Source organism: Pongo pygmaeus, chromosome 13 (genome assembly GCF_028885625.2).
Source record: "Pongo pygmaeus isolate AG05252 chromosome 13, NHGRI_mPonPyg2-v2.0_pri, whole genome shotgun sequence".
Classification (NCBI taxonomy): Eukaryota; Metazoa; Chordata; class Mammalia; order Primates; family Hominidae; genus Pongo; species Pongo pygmaeus.
Genome location: NC_072386.2, coordinates 48,368,191 through 48,390,060, shown reverse-complemented (window position 1 = coordinate 48,390,060; position 21,870 = coordinate 48,368,191). Strand labels below are relative to the sequence as shown.

At 34.9% G+C, this 21,870-nt stretch overlaps 1 protein-coding gene across 1 annotated transcript in view; it reads right to left on the bottom strand.

Annotated features, from left to right (window-relative positions):
- The window catches only part of PTPRD (protein tyrosine phosphatase receptor type D), a 1,191,315-nt gene that overhangs the window by 1,070,592 nt on the left and 98,853 nt on the right, over nucleotides 1-21,870 (bottom strand). Inside the window, exon 2 of the mRNA XM_063649531.1 lies at nucleotides 18,821-18,854. The gene's annotated coding sequence lies outside the window, so the exon portion shown is untranslated. The remainder of the gene's footprint in view (nucleotides 1-18,820; nucleotides 18,855-21,870) is intronic.

Below are 21,870 nucleotides of genomic sequence, written 5' to 3'. Positions count from 1 at the left end.
ATTCTGTGGCTTATCTTCTCATTCTCTTGACATTGTATTTGAAAATCAGAAGATTTTTATTTTAATGAAGCCCAGCTCATCAATTATTTCTTTCATGTACTGAGTCTTTGGTGTTATAATTAAAAAGTCATTGCTATATTTTGTCATCTAGAATTACTCCCGTTTTATTTTCTCTGAGTTTTATAGTTTTGCATTTATGTCTATGATCCATTTGAGTTAAAAATTTTTGTGAAGGGCATAGGTCTATGTTGACATATATATCTCATATATATGCCTGTGAATGTTCAGATGTCCCTCTCCCATTTGTTGAAAGGATTATCTTTACTCCATTGTATTGCCTTTTCTCCATTGTCAAAAATCACTTTAATTGTATTTATGTGGGTCTATTTCTGGGCTCTCTATTCCACAAAATTGATCTACTTTTCTATTCTTTGTCCAATACCATGAAGTTTTGGTTACTGTAGCTTTGTATTAAGTCTTCAAGTCAGGTAGTATGAATCCTCCAACTTTGTTCTTCTCCTTCAACTTTCTGTTTGCTATTCTGGATATTATTTCTCTTTATATAACTTTAGAATCATTTTATCAGTATCTATACATTAACCTTCTGAAATTTTGATTGGGATTGCACTGAACCTACAGATGAAGTTGGGAAGAACTGACATCTTGATATTATGTCTTCCTATCCACGGACATGAAATATATTTCCATATATTTGGTTTTCCTTTGGCTTCTTTTGTTATAGTTTTGTAGTTTTCCTCATATACATCATTTATTTTTTGTTAGAATTCTACCTACTATTTTATTTTTGAAGTGTGCTAATGTAAGTGTTATTTTGTTTTTAGTTTCAAATTCCACTTGTTCATTGTTGGTATATAGGAAAGCAATTACCTTTTGTATCTTAACCTTGTATATGGAATCTTGTTTTAGTTGCTTATTAGTTCTAGGAGTTTTTTTGTTGATTCTTTTGTCTTTTTGCATAGAAAATCACATTACCTGCAACAAAGATATTTTCATTTTTTTTTCCCTTCTATACATTTTAATTTCTTGTCTTGTTACATTAACTAGGACTTCCAATGTGGTGTTTAAAGGTGTAGCGAGATAGGGAATTCTTTTAGTTGAAAACCTTTGAGTGTCTTGCCATTAAGTTTGAAGTTAGCTGTAGGTTATTTGTAGAGATTCTTTATCAAACTGAAGAACTCTCCCTATATCCCTAGTTTTACTGAGAGTTTTAATCATGCTAGACATCTCTCTAGATACTACTTTCACTGCATCCCACACATTTTGATAAGTTGTGTTTTCATTTCATTTCAAAATATTTTTAAAATTGTCTTGAGATTTCTTCTGTGACCTGTGTGTTATTTAGAAGAATGCAATTTATTATTTATATATGTTTTTAATTTTTAATTTTTGTGGGTACACAGTAGGTATATATACTTATGGGGTACATGAGATGTTTTGATACATGCATGCAATGTGAAATAAGCTCATCATGGGTCTCCTCATATTTGAGAATTTTCCAGTTATCTTTCTGTTACTGATTTCTAGTTTAATTTCATTGTGGTATGAAAGCAGACATTTCATAATTTCTGTTTTTAAAAAGTTTGTTCATGTGTGTTTCACAGCTTAGAATGTGGTCTATCTTAGTAAATGTTCCATGTGAGTTTGAGAATAATTTTTTTTTGCCATTGTTGGAGTGTCTATAGATGCCAATTATATCCAATTGATTGATGGTGTTGTCAACAACACTATGTACTTACCGATTTTCTACCTGACGTGTCTGACTATTTCTGATACAGGACTGTCAAAATCTCTATGATTGTGGATTCTTCCATTTCTCCTTATAATTCTATCAGTTTCTGCCTCATGTATTAATAGTTTGACACTCCATTTTTAGGTGTATACATGTTAATAATTGTTATGTCTTCTTGGAGAATTGACCTTTTTATCATTATGTAATGCTCTTCTTTATTCCTGATACATTTATTTGCTTTGAAATCTGCTTTGTCTGAAACTAATAATAGCTATTCCTATTTCTTTTGCCTAGTGTTAGTATGGCATATTTTTCTTCACTCATTTATTTTTAATCGATAAATGATTTTTATATAAATGTGGCTTCCCTATAGACAACATATAGTTGGGTCTTATATTTTGATCTACTCTGACAATCTCTGTCTTTTAATTTGTGGACTTAGACGACTGTTCTTCAAAGTCATTATTGATATAGTTGTTTTAATACTATTAAATTTGTTACTATTTTTTCTATTTATTGTCCAAGTTCTTTGTTCTCATTTGTGTCCTTCAATCTTTTACTGCCTTGAGTAGTTTTAATTGTACATTTTATACGATTCAATTTTCTCTCTTTTCTTAGTACATCAGTTTTTTGTTTGTTTGCTTTTTTTTTTTTTTTGACAGGATCTTACTTTGTCACCCGGCTGGAGTCCAGTTGCATAATCATGGCTCACTGCAGTCTTGACCTTGTGGGCTCAAGTAATCTTCTCACCACTGCCTCCTGTGTAGCTAGGACTATATGCATGTACAACCGTACCCGGCTAATTTTTGTATTTTTGTAGAGAAAGAGTTTCACCATGTTTCCCAGGCTGGTCTCCTGGGCTCAGCAACCTACCCACCTCGGCCTCCCAAAGTGCTGAGATTACAGGTGTGGGTCACCATGCTCAGACAGCTACAATTGTAAAAAGTGTTTTTGTTTTTTTTTTAGTGGCTACCATAAAGTTTGCAATATGAGTTTGCACTATAGCTTTGTTATGTATTTTGAAATCAGGAAGTGAGACCTCCAGCTTATGTCTTTTTTCCCCCAAGATTGCTTTGGCTACTTTGAATCTTTTGTGGTTCCATGTGAAATTTAGCATTGTTTTGTCTACTTCTGTAAAAAAAAAAAAAAAAAAAAAAAATCATTGGATAACATTGAATTTATAGATCACTATAGGTAGTATGCACATTTTAAAAACATTAAATTCTCGAATCCATGAACTCAGGACATCTTTCCATTTATCTGTGTCTCTTTAAATTTCTATCACCAATGCTCTGTAGTTTTCAGTATATGAGTTTTTCATTTCCTTGGTTAAGTTTATTCCTAAGTATTTTACTCTTTTTGGTGCTATTGTAAATGGGATGTTTTTTCTTAATTTTCTTTTTGAATGATTCATTCTTAGTTTATAGAAACACACAATAATTTTTATATGTTGATTTTATATATTACAACTTTGTTAAATTCATACATTAGTTCTGACAGTTTTAGGGGAAAAACTTCTTGACATTGGTTTTGGCAATGACATTTTGGATATGATACCAAAAGCAGAGGCAACAAAGCTTATGCACAACAAAGAAATAATCAACAAAATGAAAAGGTCATCTATGAACGGGAGAAAATGTTTGCAAACCATATATATGATAAAGGGCTAATATCCAAAATATATAAGAATCTCTTACAACTAAATAGCAAAAACACAAATAACTCAAATAGAAACTGGGCAAAGGGCATGAATAGACATTTCCCCAAAGACAACATTCAAACAACCACAAGGCATATTAAAAGATGCAAAATCAAAATGAAAAATGAGATTATCACTTCACATCTGTTAGGATGGTTTTATTGAGAAAGAGAGAGAAAGAGAGAGAGAGAATAAGTGTCAATGAGGGGACAGAGAAATTGGGACTCTTGCACACTGTAGGTGGGAATGTAAAATAGTACAGCTATTATGAAAAACATTACGCAGTTTCCTTAAAATATCAAAAATAAAACTTATCATATGATTTGGTAACCCTACTTCTGTATATACATTCAAATAATTGAAACGAGAATTTCAGAGGTCTCTACCTCCCATGTTCATTGCAGAATGATTCACAATAGCCAAGATACAAAAACAACCAACCTAAATGCCTACCAATAGATAAATGGATAAATGAAAATGTTGTATATTTATATAATAGAATATTATGTTGCCTTATAAAAGAAGAAAATCTTGTCACTTGCAACAACATGGGTGAATCTGAAGTACATTATCTTAGGTAAAATTTCCCTGCCATGTCACCACCAGACTGTGTTTCTATATTTCTTAAATTTGGGAATTGTATTTTTAGATCAAAATAACGTTTTATGAAATCCTACCATTTTTCTTTTGTGACTTGGCACTTTTCAGGTTTTATGCTATTATATAACTTTCATATCATTTCCAGAGTTATTCTTCAACTAGACTATATACTCCCTAAAGACAAGAAAATTGTCCTATTTTTTTCTCATATTATCCAATGAACCAATACATGCTTTAAACATATTAAACATTTAATAAATATTTAAAATTTTATTTCTGAGTACAAAATAAGTAAACAGATGGCAGAAAGTGTACTATGGACATACAAGTTCACCATGTTATATCCTTAAGAGAATTTGTATAATGTGATTTACAAAGTACTAACTCAACTTACTAATTTTAGAATAAGGCCAGAAAATATCCCTAACTTGCTCTTCATCATCCTGAGTATATTATTTGATTAAGGCACTGCCATGTTTGGGAATTTCTTAATGCTTTAAGCAATACATTATTAAAGTTAAATGATTTGGCTAAGAAAAAATTGTGATTCGTATATTGTCACTTTTTATATGTATGCTTACATTTATTTTTATGAAAAGTTATCATAAGCTTTTATGAGGTACCTTAATTATATTTATTGGTAAGTGTAGGGTAAGTCCTGCTGCAGTAGCAAACAGGCCCAAATCTCAAGGAAATATTTATTTCTCCCTTATGCTAAAATTCCAGAGTCCCTCAGCAAGGACGTTCAGCTCACAATGGGAACTCAGGGATCTAGTCTAATAGTAGAGTCGCTACCTTGAATGCTGATAGTCATTGTTCCAGAAAGAACAAAGCATTCTGTGTGTTTTTGCAACAGTAATTCAATGTTTGTTCCAGAAGTGATATTTAACCCTGCTCAGTATATTGACCAGAACTAAACACAAGGCCCTGTGCACACACAAAAAGTCTAATAAGCATAAACCTATATACTAGATATAGTTGGCCAACAACCACATTCTATTACTAATTATATTGAATTCAAACAATGAAGGGACATTAAAAACTTTTCACATACTTTTTTTTTGCTTATAGATACATAATTTATATTTTACAAACAAACATATATCTCAGTGTGTTACTTATATAAAATCACTGAACTAGTTGGTATAGAAGATGATGAGTAAATCTAGGCTTCTTTGGATTTTCAATGTACCATGTCGTGTATTGTAAAATTTTGTGTCCAGTTTATGTCAGGTATAAAAGGTTTTATGTTGAAGATGATATTTGAGCAGAAGACTAGGCTTGCTTTTTTTTTTTTTTTTTTTTTTTTTTTTGTGGGTCAACAACCCTATCCAAGAGATAGTTCAATGTAGAAACATCATTTCTGTATGAATCTAACACTAATCACCTGGTATGTTGAGGTCGAGTTTTTGAGCTCTTGCAGTAAGTATTCACTACATTTTTATTTAATTTGTAAAATATGTTCCTTTCATGGTCTTGGCACTTGTAACAACTTTTCTAATTAAGCTAACTCCTAAAAAATAAATAAGGAGATTCCTTGACATTTAAAAACTGATTGCTTTTTTACCTTGGTTGTTAATGTTTCTTGTAACTTGTAGTTGTTGGTTGTTTGCCAATACTAATAAAATTAGCTCCTTGATCACTAAATATTATTATAGAGACTTTCTATTATGATGAATTTTCTCATTGCTGCTTTTTTCATACTTCACTATTTGTTTTCAGATTTTTAGTGATATTTCTATTTGGTGACTGTTGGAGAAAACACCCGCATGGGATGAGACATTAGAAAAGAAAGTGCCTCTGAAACAATTGTGCATTCTGAAACTCTCAAACACTTTAAAAAGTTGTTCATAGTATCCCTCATAATTGATTGAGCATACATATGTTCAATATATCATTTTTTCTAAACACAGTGTTTCAAACTTTGAAGTATTTATATTTTTTCTATCAGGTGCTATTTGGGCAATAGGAATTTTATTTCCTGACTGAAGCTATTTCATAGGTTGAACAAACACAGGTCTTCCAACATAGTGCCAGGATGTAGACACAATATCAACAGAAAAAAAGAATAATGAACCCACATGTTCTGTCTTCATTTACCAAGTATCCACTTGTCTGAAAGCCTTTAAAGTAATTTGGCATTTTCACCTATATTCATTTGGACTTTCAAGCACTATGAAGATAGCCAGAAATTTTAGTCAAACATTTATTTGCCATAGTTTTCCTCCAGGATATATTTTTCTTCCGTATGATCAACAGTCTTCAAACGTGGTCCCAGAGAGTAAGATAAACAAGAGGAAAGTGAGATAAATGAGAGGAAAGCGAAGTACTAGACAATCTTTCACAAGGATCTCAAAATGCTTACAGATTCTACTTTTGCTTTAAGCCTAACCTGGGTCAGTAATCACAGGAAACCAATCCTTTCATATATATTTTCAGGAAAGTGTGTGAAATAAAGTTACCAGTCCTTTCAGTGAGCAAATATTTCATCCATAAGCCCTCTAGCTACTCTGTGGCGTGGCTATGTGCATGCTTGTATGGATGCCCAGACTGGACAAACCTTAGTGAAAGTGAATACAGGCAAGAAGAATGATCATTCTCAGTATGCTGGGTAAGGGAACATCCATTAAACCATGTACTTTTCTATGTATTTAATATACATTAACTCATTGAGTCGACATAACTTTGGGGTGAATGTCACTTTTAAATTCCGCTTTCCATTTGAAGAAATAATCCTGTAATTAAAGTGAACAGTCCAAAGATACATAGAAGGTAAATGTTAGAGGTGTCATTTAAGCCTAACTATGACTCCAGTCTTATGTTCTTTTAAAATATGCTGTATCATAAAACAATTATGAACACTCACCAGGAGCCTCCTTTGTGTGTGTATCTATTTGCTTCTAGAATAGCTGTGTTGGGAGATTTCAGAGGCCTAATATGGCCTGCATCTTATATGAAAATACTTACCTAAGGGAAAATTTTAGACTTCCCACTACAAAAAGAGGCAACTATTTGTTTACCCCAAGCTTAGGTGAAATTGTATTACCTGAGTCCTAGTCTGTAGGCTTAGTTACAAGGACAGCTTCCAATATATGTTTCCAATGCCATGCATCTTCTAGATTTCCCTTAATCCTATGTGACTGGAATGAAGTATGTGAGCCCCTGGCAGGCATGAGTCTGTAGACTCACGAACCACATGGGGATTCATCACCTAGGGTTGCTGACCTGCTAAAATGCCTCACATTGAACCAATGAGGTATGGCACTGAGAAAACAACTTCAAATGCCTCTGGTATGTCAAGCAACATATTTTAGTAGAGAAGACTCCAGCAAATAAGAGAATGAAGAGTGAGGGTAGATCCCAGTAAAACAAATGGTGGTTGCATTAGCCTTTCTGGAGGCTTCAACATGGCAGTGGTGAGACCCCTGGTGATGATTAAGTTGTCCAAGTCAATCATTTTGAAGACTAATATGCATTTTATAACAATGGTTATTATATAAATTTGTAGAGGAGGTGGGAGAGTTGTAGCAAAATGCGTTTTAAATAGCAAAATATGAGGAAAAAATTAAAATATTTCCTAATTTTCTAAAAATTAAAACCTTCACATGTACATAAGATCACACAAATATTATGATTAATATTTCTGTGTTCATTTTTAAATTAACCCTCTGGATGGGAAAAAAAAAGAAAATAAAGGCGAGGAATAGGTTATAGTTTATAGGTCTGAGGCTTCATGGACAGTTGGATGTACTCTGGTATTTTATGAAATAAAAGGGAACTGAAGGTCCATCTCAGGCTCCTGAGCCCCAACACAGAGGCATTTTCCCTCATCTAAAGGGAGAAATGAAACAACTCTTTATGCAAAATCTACAGACTGAGAATTCCAAGAATTTGTGTCCTAACAGCTCAGATGAGAAATAACATAACCTATTTAATGGTCAGAGGGACTTTGATGTGAGTGCAGGTGCTAAGGTTGATTATTTGTTCTTTCCTTTGTCCTAGCCAGAATGGCCAAAGACCTACATTTACAAAGGCTTACATTGGAATGAATTTTCTGGAACAGTAAATGGAACACAGTACTTCAGCTAGGGCATCTCTAATGTTTTCAGTGTGTGTTTATGTGAAATCTAGTAAAGAACCAGAGAAATAAAATAAATGTTTTATCCTTCCTGGCAACGACTATTTTAATAATACAAGTTGGTTTTTCAGATTTGTTGAGAGAATTTCTATTAAGCAAGTGGAAGCATAGTTTAGGCCTAGAGTGTCTCATTTTGGTGAAGGTTATTTTTTTTCTTTAGATTTTAACTAAGTGATTTCTTTTGAAATTAAAATAAAGTTATTGAGGACATTTATTCGTTTTCCCTTTTATACCGAGAGTATACCCTAGAGTATAGACTTTTTTCTTTTTAAAGAGAAAATGTTTTTATTTCAACCTTATTTTTGAAGGATGGTTTCACTGGATATAGGATTCTTGGCTGAAAAAATTCCCTCCTCTGCTTTTTTTAAATACTTTCTATACATATCACATATCTGCTTTAAATAAGTGAGCAGAAAATTTATTGTCCATTATGGACACTTCAGAGGCACTTCTGAAAGTGATAGTACATGCTATTATTTGTCATATTGAAACAGGAAGGGTTCCTTTGTTCCCCTCTCAGGGCCTATGGGATGGGGGCATGGCTCACTTCTTCAGTGCCCCACTGCTCAAACCTCTAGGGGAGCATACAGATGGGCAGGCTGTGGGGCTCCGACCCCATGGCAGTGTCTAGGGTGAATGTCTACAGCTGAAGCCCCAGTGGGCATGTGTTACAGGGTGCTCTTTTAGTTTCCCACCTATAGGTGGCTTGTGTTAACCAGCTCAATTAGACCCCCCTTCCTTATAACAAGGACGGAGGGATTTCTGTATCCCGGAGTTTCTTGCCTTGGTGTGCTGGAAGAATCGGATCACACGTGGGCTTGGGAAATTAGTGCAAGGTTTTATTGAGTAGAAGTAGCTCTCAACAGATGGGGGAGCCAGAAAGGAGATTGGTCTTCCCCACGACCAGCCACTTGTGTCTTCTTCCATTGACATGTTCCTCTTGCTGTCCAGCAACTTCTGTCCTTACCTTGCTAGGGTCTTGGGTTTTTATAGGCCCAGGATGGGGTTTGTGGCAGGCCAGGGTGGTCTTTGAAAATGCAACATTTGGGCACAAAGGCAGAAGTGCCCGTCCTCACCTAGGTCTGTGGGGATGTAGCTTTAGTCAGGGACCACACACTCCTCTACTCAGCACTTCGCTTCCCCTCTTCTGTGTCATTTAAAGGGACCACTCTCTTCCCTTCCCAGCACTAATGTATCAATATATCTACATGTATAGCATGCTAATAATTGCACTAGGAGAAGAGACGTGAACTGGGACTGTCCAAGTAAACTAAGATGTATGGTTACCTTAGTTTTAAGCATCAGTCAGGTACTAAAGAGAAAGGAATGGTGAATGATTCCGAGGCTTCATTCAATCACAGGCTTGTTCTCATATACAAGTTTATGAAGAAACATGATTAAAAAAACAGATTGTACCAGGAAAGTTTTAAATATACGAGCTGAAAACTGCCATCAAAAAAAATTTAAATAAAAATCTTTTATTCCAGTAATTATAGGTATTAGTCTAAGGAAAGTAAGTAGCATGTGTATACTAATGCATTTTGTTAATTTCTCCAAGATAATTTCTCAAACACTCAGAAAGAATAAATAATAAAACAGGCTTTCTGAGATAATGAGTACAAGGGAATGCAATAATATTGCCAGTCTTCCGAAAAAAAAAAAAAAATCTTTCACAGTGGGTATTTTAATCAGTATCATTAGGGAGAGTTGGTGCTGAACAATAAATCAGTGTGGGAGAAAAAATATATATGCCTATATTTCAGTTTGTAATAGGAGTCTATGGGATTGTCTCTGACTTTGGGCAAGTAACTAAATTTTTTCTTTGCCTAATTTTTCTCATTTATGAAATTGATATAATAATAGTGCCTCTATTATAAGGTTGTGGTGAGGATTAAATTTGATAATATATGTAAAACATGTAAAATAGGGATAATATATAGCTAGCAGCATACTGCTTAACGATTGCTTTTATTATGTTCTCAAAAATAGTAAAACGCAGCTGGGCGCAGTGGCTCACGCCTGTAATTCCAGCACTTTGGGAGGCCGAGGCAGGTGGATCACCTGAGATTGGGAGTTCGAGACCAGCCTGACCAACATGGTGCAACCCCGTCTCTACTAAAAATACAAAATTAGCCGGGTGTGGTGGTGCATGCCTGTAATCCCAGCTACTCGGGAGGCTGAGGTAGGAGAATTACTTGAACCCGGGAGGCGGAGGTTGTGGTGAGCTGAGATCGTGCCATTGCAATCCAGCTTGGGCCACAAGAGCGAAACCCCATCTCAAAATAATAACAATAATAATAATAAAACATTAATTATGTTCCAGTAATTTATCTCTAATTGCAATAACTTTAAGTTTCACCTTTTTTACTTGCCTCGTAAAATGAGATACACCAACCATTGACAAGCCTTGAATATATATTCATGTGTATTATGCTGTAAAGAAAACCATTTGATACTGTACCTAACAGGCAGTCATTCTAGCAACAGCTAAGTAGGGAATCCTTGAATAGAGTCCTAGAATATTCATTTACTTATTTCTATAATTTGACTGTCCATTTGTGCAACAAATAGTTATTGAACATGCACTCTGTGCCAGAGGCTTGGGATACAGGAGGGAATATTCTAAACAAAGTCACTCCTTTCTTATGGCTTCCCTAGTTTCTATAGATTCTAGTATTAAAGGCTGGACAAATAAATAGATTTATCAAAGGCAAGGTAGGTAAGTGCTCTGGAGGCAATGGAAAATAGATTAAGAGCATTAAGTGGGATAAGAAGAGACAGAGATGGGAGAAAAACATTGCGGTAGGGTGCCATTTCAGCAGAGACTTCAAGGTTGCTAGGGGAAGTCACATGCTGTTATCTGAGAAAGCACTCCAGGTACAGAAAGCAGAGGCCAAAGTCCTCCAGCCTGACATTGGTTGGGGATTCCTGGGACAGCGGGGAAGCTGGATTATCTTAAGCAAATGAAAGAGGAAGATGGAGGTGGGAAACCATGTCAGACAGGAGGCTAGGGGATGGGCAACTTTGAAGGTCATTATAAGGAATTTGGCTTTCATTCTGAGTAAGATTAAGGATCCATTGGAGAGTTTTGAGCAAAGATTATGTGAATTAGAAAACAGAAGTACTTAGATTTTTACTTTTAATATACTTATTCAGAGAAATGAGAAAACAAATTCCTGGGATCCATGAGATACTCATCCACTCTATCAGTCAATGGTAGATTCTGTCTTGGGGTTCTCCAGACTCTCTGAACAGCTTTCTAATGTCCTAAAGTATTCATAGAAACAATAAAAGATAAGAGAGTAAGGGAAAAGAAGAAAATAATTTTAAAAATTTAAAAATGTGTTATTATTGTTATTATTGCCTTAGGACAGGTAAAAGAGGTAAGAGATCGAGGAGGTAACTCTTGCACAAGTAGATCTCATTACAACTTTTAGTACAGTCACAGATGCTTTACATGAGCAACTGAAGCAGACTTAGTGTTGCTTTTTTTTTTTTTTTTTTTAATTTTAAACAATATATTTTATTTAATACAATATATCCATAATGTTTCAACATAAAAGTAAACAATGGGCTATTTTACATTTTTGTACTAAATATTCTAAATCCTGCATGTATTTTACACTCACAGTACATCTCAATTCAGATGCTAAATTTTAATAATTACAGTGAAATGTAATCCTACCAAAACAGTACAGTTTTGCTTAGTGGAGAAATATTTTTCACAATTTCAGTTACTAAATGTAGACTCAAACTAGTTAAAATAAAATAAAAAATGCAGTTTCTCAGTTGCACTCACTAGCTGCATTTCAAGTGCTTCAAAGCCACCTGACTACCACACTGGATGGCATAAGTCTCCGGCATCAGCTATGAGCTTGTTAGAAATGCAGTACCTCAGGCCTCACCCCAGGCACAGTCTTATCAAGTTCTGAATTTCCTCACTTTGTCAAGCAGTTGCTGTGTGACTTCGAAAGAGTTATTAATACATTAGTAACCTGTGTTTGTTTCCTCATCTGTGAAATTCAGTAAATTCATCTTACATGCTGGTTGTGAGGGGTAGTGGCCTGGCAAATAGTAATCACACGCAAGTGTTTGTTGTCATTGATAACAAGATTGGATTTCTAAGAAGATGGTGTTGATTGCAAGATGGTGTTTATCAAGATATCTTGATAAGATAGTTTTTATTGTGAGATGCATTATTAAGTTGAGGGTTGCTTTAAGGATAAGAGACTACATTAAGTGCACTAATTGACTTTTAAATCTATTTAATTTTCAGAAATGTCAAATATGAATAACAATGTGAAATAAATGGAGGGTTTATGATCAAGGATATTCTATATACGCTACACATTTACTGCTTTATCATTTAAAATGAGCCCCCAAATTGAAAGTGAGTGAACATTTGACATATCAGTGTTTTCCAAGGAATAATTTGTGTAGCCAGTTTTCAAAACTAGAGGCTATAAACTACTCTGATTTTTAAATGATATTGATAAACAAGGAGACATTTCATTTTTTAAATGACTAATGTGATTATCGAAATAAAAAAATAAAAAATATAAGACTTGATTTGACTAATGGGTAAAACATGAACGCCACTAGGTAAGACTATTTCTACCATGACACTACCTTAAATTAGAAATCACTAATTATGTATGCATGTGCCAAAATATAACCGCTCTAGCAAGTGATGAATTTGCATATACAATGATTTTAATCAAGGCACTTCTTTGATTGTACAATTATCTGTTTTGCATACACAAAATTTGAATTCTGTACATGTGAGTCCTCATTTGTATATGCACCAAATTATTTTGTTGGTGCAACTTAGAAATCTCTACTTGATATATTAGGGCATTATTTCTCTTTCATTTATAGTAATATGTTTTCAGTTTTTATTAAGTAGTAAAACCAAACTCCCTGGAAAAACATGGGAAGTGGGCCCTGCCTCTAGTCATAATAGAGGGAAATGCCACTATATTTCCATTCTGTGTTAAGAAAAAGCAGAAAGTTTCTTCCACACACCGTTTGTTCCTTTCTGCCTTCTTATTTGGAATGTATCTCAAAATTTAAAGAAGACTTTGGTTCACAGAGAGAACCCTTGAATGGCAATCATATTGAGTTCTCTCAATTTTCCACATTGTTAGTCCGTAAATGATGAGAGTACGGTGTTGATCCTTACTACTCTTAAGCAACAGAGGAAATTTAGAGCTGATGAAAAGTACCAAATTTATAGTCCTGGAGACAAATGTTCTCTGTAGAGTTCCTGAAAAAAGAAATAGCTGGAAAAGCACGAGGCAAAACTCGTTATTTCATTATAGTCTTGCTGGACAACTGAGACTCCCCTTGGCCCTCAGCAAGAGCAGTGTGCTACATACAGTAATCTGGGCACGTTGATGACGGCAGTGATAAAGCTCTTAGTAAGTGGGATGTTTGTTTTGTAGTTAAGTCATCCTGACAGGCCCATTGGGTCATAAACCTGCTTACAATGCAAAGTTATTCACAACCTCGAAATGAGACTTCTGTACATTACAGATAGGTCATTGGTAACAGCAGAAGTCTTAGTTTTTGAATCATTCAAATCAAGATCTTTTCTGCATCTTTGGGTTTGGTCTTGAGGATTCAACTGAGATAAAATTGTCTCATATCAGTAGATACAAAATTACCACGGTCCTTCTGTTGTCTACCTGCCTGCAGATGTGTCCTTGCAAGAATGGGATCCTACGTTAGGTCAAGAGTAGAATTCTAGTTTGTAAATTTTCAGTTTTGCTACCTTTGCTGTGACTCTAGGCTAATTTGATAATCAGGCTATAAAGAGATCCTTTCAAAGTCTCTGAATTTTCGAACTTTGAACCTTGCTTTTACCTAACACTGAATTTTCTATAATGCATTTCTTCTTGGCTACATAGATGACCCTCTGTTATTGGAATAAACCCAGGTCAAATTTGTCTATGATGTCTCTTCAACGATATTTTGTAGTCTGCTTTCTTCCAGTGTTCACTTTCAATCTCCTCAGGGAGGGAATACACTATAGTAATGAAACTATATTACAGTAATTAGAGTCAGCCACATTGAGACAGCCAAGCAAAAAGGGCTTCCTGGAGAACCTCTGACCAACCTGCACACTGGGAGAATGGGGTGGAGCCATGGAAATTCCTGTCATTTGCAGAGGGGAGGGGCCTGGTCTATTAAGTTCCTGTGTGATGGGGCGGGAGCTGGTTAGTCGGCTTCCCTCTTGCTCAGCTGAAAGTTTTTCTCTTTTTCCTTTTTTACCCAATAATTTGTTTTTCTCACCCTTGTATGTGTCCACGAACCTAATCTTTCCTGGCCATGTGACAAGAACCTGGTTTTAGCTGAACTGAGGAGAAAGCCCTGCAACAATATCTGGTGTGATAGACTGAACCATGCCTCCAGGTATGCTTATACTTGTCATCTTCCTCATTAACTCTGGGCTTGTTCATGTAACTTATTTTGACCAATGGGACATTAGCAAGCTTGATACCAGGAGAGGCACTTGCAGTGGGGATTCTCCTTTGCACAACTCCTTGGAGCTGAGCTGCATGCTATGCAAAAAACCATGCTAGTCTGCTATATGGAAAGGATATATGGACAGCCATTGGAAGATGACTCACCATATAGAAAGAGGGGCCACATGGAAAAGAACTGAGACCTCCAGTTAATCTCTTAGCTGAATATGAGTTGCATGAGATCCCTATTGACACTTATTGGAGGGGAATAACTGCATAGTCGATCCACTCTCAGCATCATGAGGAATAACAAATTTTTATTTCAAGGCACTGAGATTTAGGGTGGTTTCTTCCATAGCAATAGATAATTGATATAGTTGGGTTAAATTCAGCCTCCATTATTTGCTGAGCTATGTGGCTTGGTGAGTAGTTTAAGCTTTCTAATCCTCAGATTCTTGAGCTCTAAAATACACTGTTATTTCCACAAGGCTGTGGAATGGATTAAATACTGAATATAAATAATTTAGCACAAGGCCTGAGCTATAGTAAGTGCTTAATAAGTGGTAGTAATTAGCATCAATTTCAACATTTCAGTCAACATCACCATTATCACAAATATCGTAACTACTAGCACCCATGCCAACATGAACACCGCAACATTGCCACCAATACTTTCCTGATAGCTAGTGCTTTCACGATGCCCTTAATGTCTACTGCCATGAGGAAAATCAATCTTTTTCATTAAGACATTTTTAAACCATACATACACACAAAACTTTTATTTTTTAAACCATACATACACACAAAACTTTTATTATGCTAAAAGATGATGTAAAGCAATAAAAATAAGTTATTTACAGGTCCCTTTACATCATTTAATCAGATTACTAAACAGGTAAAGAGATTTGACAAAATCATTCAGAAAGCAAATGGAATGGCTATATTTGAATTCTGTGTCTTCATGTCATTAATGCTGAGACCTTTTAAAAAATTCTGGTTGTTCTAAAAAGAAGAGCTTGCATCTCTCACTAGAAGGACATCTCCATAGGGGAAGATATTTTATTGCCTTTAGTGCTCTATTCCTAGTGCCTTAAGTATTGCCTAGTATATAAAAGCTCCTCCAGAAGTGTTTGTTGAATACACGGATAAATTCACAACTGATGGAAGTTTACAGAACATGTATTGTGAAGCCAGAATATCTGAGTTTGAATCTCAGTTCTAACACTTACCAGTTATGTAAATTTTAGCAATTTAATATTTTTGTGCCCCAGTTTTCTTATATGTAAAGATGATAATAATAGCACATATTATCTAGGATTGTCCTTATAAATATGAAACTCTGAACAGTGCCTGGCAAATAGTCATCACCATGTAGCTCTTGTTATTATTATTATCTTGTTATATTGAGCTCTACTGATGCATAGAATAGTATATATAAATTATTGATTTAAAGAACGGGAATATGTATGCATATTGAAAGAAAGTCAAGAAAGATGGTGTTGTGTAGTCTAAAACAATGGCTTCCAAGCTCCATTTTTGATTAAAATCATCTGGGATGATTTTTAAAATCCAGATCCCTGCCCACTCTACTCCTCCTTCCATGCTCTGTATTTGTAACAATTGCACCAAAGATCATGTTTGCATAGTCAGCTTTGGAATGCAGTGAAATCAAATGAATTTTAATAATGCATGTTCAGGTACCATATGATTTAATTAGAGAAGCTATTTTGGTACAGAGGTTTTTCCATGGACCTATAAATTCAATCCTGTGGGGAGTTACGCATTGTACCATGTCTCCACCATGTGCCATTTGGATGTCTCCTCTCTCCTTTCTTCCTTTCTCTTCCTCCCCTCATCCGTAGAGAGAAGATGACTACTCCCAGTTGATGCTGACCCTCCCAGGAACATGAAAAAAAAAAAAGTATGGGGTCTAATAGGTCCTTGCTACTCAAAGTGTGGTCCACAAAGCAGCAACATAAACATCACTTGAGAACTTGTTGAAAATATAAAATTTCAGGCCCTAATATAAGGGATTTTCAACTCCATTTCCTGATATAATCACCAGGGAGCTGAAGCATCAAAGTTTAGATGTTAGGATTCATTTAACTTGAGAGAATCTGAGTCAATTGGTTTGGGTAGTACCCAGGTCTAACTAGCCTTTTCTACTTCACAGTTGATTGTGATATGCAACTGGTTTAAGAAAAGAGAGTTTTAGCAGAAAACTTCAATTGATTTTGAAACTTCTACTTCCATGGCCTTCTTCAAGCGCCTACAAGACTCCGGGTTTCAGAAAATTCTTCAGATTTCCTTGTACCAGTGGACCAGTGGCAGATTTCCTTGCACCAATTTCCTCTTGGCTCCATTATTCATGGTTACTAACCAAACCTGCCTACTTTGGCATCTACCCTCTTTTCTCAGTAATCTTGAGATCTGAACTAGCTAAACAAATAGACTAGAAAGCATTCATAATGTCAGTAGGAATGTGGTACGAAACCAAAAGAATTTTATCACATTTTCAAGCAAAACTCAAGTACTTTCAAGCATAATAATGGTGCTAATGTCTACTTGTATTATGGTTAGGGCTATCTACCCCCACAACCATTGTTGTTGCTTTTCGTAATTGGACTATTGCAAAGTGATATGATTGCCTTTGAATAGATTGCAGTATTAGAATAATATATTTATATTTTTGTAAAATCTTGTATTTTGTTCACTCACAAATTACTTGACTGAAAGAGATTGGCTTTCTTTAATCCTTTACAGTTTACCCTGGAATAATTAGGTAATAAGAGGGAAAACAGACATAGAAGCTAGTCAAGACCCAGTTCTTTTTGCATGTGACTCAACAAAACAGTATTTTTGCTGTAATCTTAAGATAATCTTTGAACAGTGAATCAAGAGCACTAAAAGTCAAAACCAAATCAAATGTTTGAAAAAATAATGTCTTGATTGAAGTCCCTTGGGGAGCAGTCAAAGGAACAGAGTTATTTATATACTACCTTACTATTTACAGTGTGGTCTTTAAACCAGCAGCTTTGTATCACCTAGGAGCTAATAGAAATGCACATTATTGGGCCCTACTTCAACTCAGATTCTAAATCAGGATCTGCATTTTGAAAAGATAGCCCACATTACTCATAGACATATTAAGGTTTGAGAAGCACCAATGTAATATACAATAAGGCTTTTAAATTTTTTCTCCAACATTTGCTTTTTCTTAAGTCACAACACATACAGCATCCCATACAGTTGCTCTATTATTTCTTATCCAAAACCTATGTAAATTTTTTTACACCTTCAAAATTGTTATCCTCCTGCCAACCAGCTCCCACTCTGGCCATTTCTTATTTTACCAAGCAGTCTAGTCTGAGGGAAGGGGGAGGATGCTATACAAAGACACTCTTTCATAACATTTTCCTTATCGCAATTGAATAAGAACAAAAAATGCAACACTTTCTCTCAATCTGCTCTAAACTGGTAAACTCTCAAGAAGTAAAATGAGTAGCAATTTTATGTAGAGTCTTCTTTCTCTAAGTCTGGCAATGTGCGGAGAATCCTTGAAAATACCAGTTTACCAGTACTGTGAAAGCACACAAATATGTTGTGTTTATTCTTCCAAGAGAGACATAAATGGGTAGCAACTGCTCCAGAGATTAACTATATTGTTCCAAGTTATATCCACTCATCTTAGTTTCCAGTGAATAATCATAGCAATATAAGGCAATTATGTAAGCTAAGGAATGTAAATTCTTTTTCTTCTTTCTCTTATTGTAAGGATAATAGAGAAAACAAAAAATAATTTTTGTGTCAGTATCCACTGGGTATTCTGCTATCAATCTAAAAACTATAAAGTATTTTTTGTAACTACTAAAAGAGTAACTAACAACAGGATATTACTTTTCCAGTTGATTGAGAGGTTGTTAAAGTTTGAGTAAGTGAAGCATTTGTGAAAATAAACATCTCTGTTGACAAATTCTGGTTGAAAACTAAAGTCTTAGTTTTAATTGAAAAGAAGAAAACAAAACATCCTAAAATGCCTAATGGATTGCCAGAAGGAAACTCATTCAAAGAATTTTAACCAAAGGTTTTATAGGTAAAATAAATCCTTTAGAATATCAAAAAGAAAAGTATTCCGTGCAGACATAAGATGAGCAAAATAAACTTACCACAGTTGTTCAGTTAATGGACAGGCACCATCATCTGAAACAACAAAAATGTATTTTGATATTGTGATCATAAAAACGACCAAAACCTTTCAAATTGTCTTCAAACACATGTTACGGACATATCTATAGAAGCAAAATAAAATTAAGTAAGCAATGAAGATACGTTATCTGATCTCAATTATTTATTTCAGATGAAAGTGTTTCATCACCACCATTTAAGGACTAAAACAGATTATTAGCTGTTTATTAAAAAGTCTTTTTTATAGGCATACCTGGCATATATATGTATTGCACCAGTATTTTCTTCTGATACATATGTTTAAAAGGCAGGCAAAAATACAGAGTCATCTCTTTAATACAATCTTGGTCCTGGCACAAACACAATCTTGAATTACTTGTCCTAATTCTCAGCTCTGACAGTGCCATATACACCACCTTCCTGAGCTCAAAAATTCTCTTTGTTGCCTACCTAAAACAAACTAAAGTGTTTAGCATAGCATTCAGGAGCTTTAGTAGGTTGCTCCTATCCTAACTTTTTATGATTCTTTTCCATAATTCTCCAATGCATACTCATGCTACCTTTCAAGTTTATCTCCCACTATTTTCCCTTGTACACTAGTCTCGAATCGTAAGCCCACCTTCCCTTCCTCCCTCCCTCCCTCCGTGCTTCTCTTTCTTCCTTCCTTCCATACTTCGGTTTACTCCATTTGCTCTGCCTCAATATTTTTTTCTAGCCATTCCTTATGGCCAGCTCAATGAACATTTCTTCAATAGAGGTTGTCTATTATTCTCTAGAATAGAAGAAATTATTCTCTTTCTAGATGTTCCCACCATATTTTATATGTTTATTACAGTATTTATCAGATTCTATTTTGTGTGTTTAGCCCATACTGGTGTTTATGCCTTGACCCTGTTCATTGTTCCCTACTCAGAAGACTTCCTGCTATGCCTCTGAAATAGGAGATATCCAGAAGATGCTAGTTGAGCTAAAGGAAACAATTTATTTAGTGTATAGCTAGCATATGGTGCACATTTTCCATATTTTGTCAATCATTCTTTAAGTGAAAAGTGCAATTTCCATTGCAGTTTCTGCTAATAAAACTTGATGTTAAAGTCATAGTAATATACCCTATGAATAAAACTTCTTAGTTTAACAAAAAATAAAGAAATTGTGGGTGAAGAATGTCCTTTCTTGATAAATGATTTTTAGAAAAATTCTTTAAGACTTTTTCAATCATATGGGAATACATTTTCTTTTTATATTGTTTAGATTTAAAAAACATGTTTTTTTCCCCCACAGGGTTAAATTTTGTATGAAAAGTTCGTGTTTTGAGGAACAGTGATAGATTTGCTTTGACGTATGCACGTGGTCACCCCAGCACCAAGGTGGAAGTTACTGGCATAATCTTAGAAAAGAGAACTTATCTTCTTAGGGAAAATGAAATAATAACATTGCCTTCTTGCTAATTTTATACTCCTAGCCAACTATGCCAGATCAGACTCTGCCTATATGAAGCATACAGGTGTACTACATACCCACAATGTCTCACACTTCACTATTCTTGTGGGCCCACAATCACTTTAGACTTCAAAATGTTGGCAAACAATTCTGTGTAGTTACTCGTATTAAGGTTTTCTGTGTTGTTTGCCCAAAATAATTATAAATCCACTATTCTGCTATTTCATTAAGAACTTTTCTTACTGTTTCATGCAATATATTACATATCAAGAGAAGGTATTACTGAATAATAACATTTTAAATAACAGAAGTAAAAACTTTAGCATAAGTATTTAAAATAAAAGCACTGGTTTCTTAATTTGGTAAGAGGGAGGACTTTATTAGGTTCTTTGTACCTAAGCATAGAATGTGATAGTTCAACATTCACCTTCTCAGATTTTGTGCTTTTCATTCCAATCCCCTCTAGTTCTCATCATAGGAGGAACATGACCTAACATACAATTACAATTTTTCTCTAAAGTATTTGTGATTTAAAGACACCCCTAGAGTAGAATGCTACTCAGTAATTTAAAATGTGCTGGTAGTCTGAGTCTACATCTAGATTATTATTGGACATTTTCCCCTCCAAAGGTCAAAGTTTTCAAAGTGTTCTGATATGGCTTGGCTGTGACCCTACCTAAAATTCATCCTAAATTGTAGCTCCCATAATTCCCACAGATTGTGGTAGAGATCCAGTGAGAGGTAATTGAATCATGGGGGCGGGTCTTTCCCATGTGGTTCTCATGATAGTGAAGAGGTCTCATGAGATCTGATGGTTTTATAAAGGGGAGCTCCCCTGCACACGCTCCTTTGCTTGCTGCCATGCAAGACATGACTTTGCTCCTCATTCACCTTCTGCCATGACTGTGAAGCCTCCCCAGCCGTGTGGAACTGCGAATCAATTAAACATCTTTCCTTTGCTAAATTACCCAGTAAACAGCTTTCCTCTACTAAATTACCCAGTCTTGGGTATGTCCTTTATTAGCAGCATGTGAACAGACTAATACATGTTCTAAATAGAATAATCAGTAATCATGGAAGTACCTTTGGAAATATTAATAAAAGTGAATGGAATTTTTGTTATAATTATTAATACCTATCATCTATATTATTTAGACTTTCTTAAAAAAATGGAGTGTGGATCTAACTTTACCTACTGATTTTTTTTCGGACTGGTACTGGTAGATGAGTAAATAGAAAAATATGAGTTGTAAGTACCCATTGATTTATTGCTGCCTTGCACTTCTGTGCCAGAGGTAATATAGTTGGGTAAGGAACAGCAGAGATCTATGGCTTCCTACAAATAATGACTCAACGGCAGTCGTCTATTTTACTCAAATGGCAACCAAAATTTAACTAAGATACTCTCCCCAGAGAGAAATATAAAGCAGGGAATATTTAAATGTCCCCAGTACCTGTTCTGAGGACATCTAAAACGAGATTTTCTTTCACATGATTGAAAACACCAGATAATAGGACCAATCAAAATCCGTCCTTGTAATACTACAACATATTTCAATGATGTATAATTGTTAACTGTGGATCTAATTCA